The following is a 3,736-nucleotide window of genomic DNA, read 5'->3' as shown; positions in this document are numbered from 1 at the left end:
TTGGACTTTTGCTATTCCTGTTCAGGGAGTCAGTGGCTGTGAGGCAACCCTTACTGATAATGGCAGGGGATGAGTTCTCTCTTCTGCATTGATGCTGCAATTTTTTGTTGTGCCCTTTCTCCCCCCCCCCCTTCAAACCAGGCAGGCAGGCTTGGTGGCTTGGGGAGGTGGGTCAAGCCTGGTTTCTTTTGGCAGACACCTGGTTGAGAACTGGTGCTGTATGATATCTCTCCTCAGTCATCTCTTGTCTAAACTGACCAGCCCTAATGTCTGTAGTCTCGTCTCATACTTTAGAAGCCTGCTATTTACCCCTTTCCGTTGCAAAAACTGGCTATTTAATCCTACTTTCTTTCCAAGCTGCTAGCCAGTTACTAATCCATGAGAGGGCCTGAGCCACCTGGAGTAGCTCGTGACTGCAAGTGGCAACCGCAGGGCAAATTGTTGAGAAGCAGGGCGCAATCCCCAAATCAGTTGTGTGTTCTAGACTTACATTTCACCAAGTGTCAGATTAGGGATGATGTCCCTTTTATGACTTTTTCAACTAAACTTGCTATTTTTGCATCATTTAAGCGTTCTATGCAGAGGACTAGAAACGTTTTTATTAACCTGAATGTTAGATCATTTTAACATTGTCTGGAATCAAAATATTAAATTAGTTCTTATCACTTTAATAACTGATACTTCCTCTATCTCAGGACTAGCTATTAAACAGATTTTTGGACTAGGGAGATGGAATAGCAGCTTCCTCCATCCATTGCACACATCACCCTGTTATTGTGGCACTGAACCCCCAGGAGCGGTGGACCTCCCTATGGGGAGAATATCATGGTTGAAGAGCAGCGAAGAAAAGTGGTGTTGTCTGTGTTCCTGTTTGGTTTGTTCTGAGTATGGTTTTGAGTCATTTGTGACTCTTTCCTCAGTTATTAGTAACATCTTATTATTAGGCCTCTGAGTTGAAAGGCTGCTCTTGCAGGTTTTACTTTGTCATTGTTTATAGGTCAAACAGCTGCTTGGCCTGGTCTACACTACACTTTTAAACTGAATTTAGTAGCGTTAAACGGAATTAACCATGCACCTGTCCCCACAACAAAGCCCTTTATATCGATATAAAGGGCTCTTTAAATTGATTTCTGTACTCCTCCCCAGCGCTCGTGGAGCAGGAGGAAACACATGGCTGAGGAAATTCTCCACAGATGGGACTTGAGCATCACAACCTTGTAGGTAATGACAAGGTCCATTTACGCCACCGGCGAAACCATTCCTCACAGGCCAGCAACCATTTCTCCCAGTTCGCGTTCCCCACCGTGTCCTCAGCCGAACGCTAGAAGGCCCAGCCATCAACCTGCCCACTCTTGCAGCCCTCCTCTTCCGCCCTGACTGATAGGGGGGAGTATTGAGCCTTTTTCCCTTGGGCCCTTCAGCATTCCTGGGGAACAGCAACACTGCCCAAGTGACTTTGGGCCTGTAGGTCAACCAATAGGGCTGCCTCCTAGGCCAGGCTCCAGCCCAGCTTCAGGACTCAGAGGAAATGCAGCTCGCATACCTACCTGCAGGACTCGAGGCACGGCCAGGCTTCTGGATCAAATGTCCCCTCTTGTGCTCAAGTCACAATAGCTAGTGGGTGCCTAGTAGGCACCACCATGTGGATATTTCATTTCCCTCCCCATTTTCACACAGAGACACAATTTCTTTTGCATGGATCCATGAACAGCAAAATCTCCTGGTGTCGCTTGTCTGAGCCAGGGCATTCAATCCCATTGAAACCTTCTCTCCTGCAATGGCAACGGTCAGACAGAGGAGACATGGCCACTTTTCCCTGGCAGTGAGATATTCACTCTCCTCTTTCTTCATGTTGCTGTTGTTATTCCATGAATCATCAAGGATAGCATAAAAAGCTGAGTTTAATCCAAGGTGAGGAAAGAAAGGAGCCACCAACTCCCTGAAAACTCTCAGTGCCCCAGAGGAAACCTGCTCCCTGCTATTGGAATCAGTGATGTGTTGGTGGCTTGTTTATTTACACTGAGGATTGAGTCCTGCTTAGTGCACCGTGTCTGAGAATGAAAATCCTAAACCACCCTTGGAAATAACGAATGCGGCAGCACGTTATTGTCCCTGCCCCAAAGCAGATAGATCAATGGAAAAATGCCATCAGTCCAGGGTAATACTTCACTGCGGTTTTACCATTTCCACTTGCTAAACTCTCTCCCAAACTTCTGGGCTCCTAGAGCAGGGTACAGAGCCTGAGCCCAGACTCGTACACTGCAATTTTACAGCCCAAGCCGCATGACCCTGATTAATCTGACACGGGCCAGCCATGGGTGTTTCATTGTAGTGTAGGCATATCCTAACATTCTGACCACACTGTGATTAACACACCCAGGGCACCTGTCCCAAAGCCTTGGTCAGCTGACTCAGGGTTATGGGGCTTGGGCTGCAAGACTATAAAATTACAGTGCAGACATAAGGGCTTGAGCCCAACCTCTGAGACCCCAGCGGGGTGAGGGTTTCTGAACCCAGGCTTCAGTGTGAACACAAATATCTGCACCAGTTTTTAGCCCCTCAGCTTTAGCTCCATGAGCCCAAGTCAGATGACCCAGGCCAGCCCTGCTGCCATCTTTATCCCAGGAGAGATGGACTCTAAGGGTACGTCTCCATTGCAATGTCAGCGTGGGTGTGGCACGCTGTGCTCAAAGCAGCACCCTGGAAGCCCCATATTCACCACTCTCATATAATGATGATATGGTTTGTGCAAAGTCTGCCTTGTGAGGATGGACACTGCTTGCTAAACATTCTAGCAAAGGAGCTTCCTAACAAGCTGGAAGAAACTATGAAAGAAGGGTAGAGACATCGTGACTTGGCCTCTCTCCCCCATAACTCAACAGCTGGAAACACACCTGGAGGACAAAGACTGAACAGAACTGATTCAGAAATCAGAAGAGAATACTACTAATACATTCAAACCAAATCCCCCAACCAGACTAGTATTGGTTTTTCAGCAGAAAATGTTCAATTTAATGGATTTTGTTTTCCCAGTCAGACCTTGCCAAGGGAAGCAGAAAGAAAATGTTTGAGTTGCCTCCTTCAGAACAACTTGGCCCTAGACACTATAGCTGTGGGTCACTGTCGTGGTCTTGGTGAGGTGGGGGCATTTTAATAATTTGGGCAAGTCTCAGGGTGTTTGGGGGAGATTATGAGGATGTCACCTCTTGAGATAAAAGCTAAGAAATACAGGACTAGACGATTCTTTCAGAAAACTGGAGTTGAGACGTATTTCATTTAAAGCAGGAGGGTCTGAGTTCCTGAGAAGGTTTCTGTTTGCAGGAAGCAACATGGTTTTGTCTATCATTGTACCAAAGGGGGAGTAGGTTGTTTGTCAAGGAAGGGAAAATGCTGAATGCAGCTGATGAGGATGGCATTTGAACCCATGCATGCAGAGCACAATGAATTAACAGCCCAGCACCTAACCACTCAGCCACCTCACCTGAGCTATCAAAAGTGGGACAAGAGGAGAAATCTAAGGCTAGCAGAGATAGGGACAATATGGACTTTTTAAATACTAAGCAGAAGCAGGGGCTGAATGAGCTGCCCCCTCACATCTAGTGAGGAGCTGGGGAAAGACTTCAGGAACAGACCGTGTTTGCATAGACACACCTACTCTGCCTAGCTATGCAGCATGAGGGGGCCGCTTCCCCAAAATTACCAGTTTTGGCTGGTGGCAGGTTACAATTCACTTTAG

The 3,736-nt window shown here is 47.1% G+C and overlaps 1 non-coding gene across 1 annotated transcript; it reads left to right on the top strand.

The window, feature by feature from the left end:
- Window positions 1–617: 617 nt before the first annotated feature.
- On the top strand, window positions 618–810 carry LOC127048530 (U2 spliceosomal RNA). Its single transcript, XR_007773718.1, has one exon. It is a non-coding gene; the product is annotated as a U2 spliceosomal RNA (small nuclear RNA).
- The last annotated feature ends 2,926 nt before the right edge of the window (window positions 811–3,736 follow it).

Source organism: Gopherus flavomarginatus, chromosome 3 (assembly GCF_025201925.1).
Source record: "Gopherus flavomarginatus isolate rGopFla2 chromosome 3, rGopFla2.mat.asm, whole genome shotgun sequence".
NCBI classification, from domain to species: Eukaryota; Metazoa; Chordata; order Testudines; family Testudinidae; genus Gopherus; species Gopherus flavomarginatus.
This window is presented reverse-complemented; position numbering and strand designations above follow the sequence as displayed.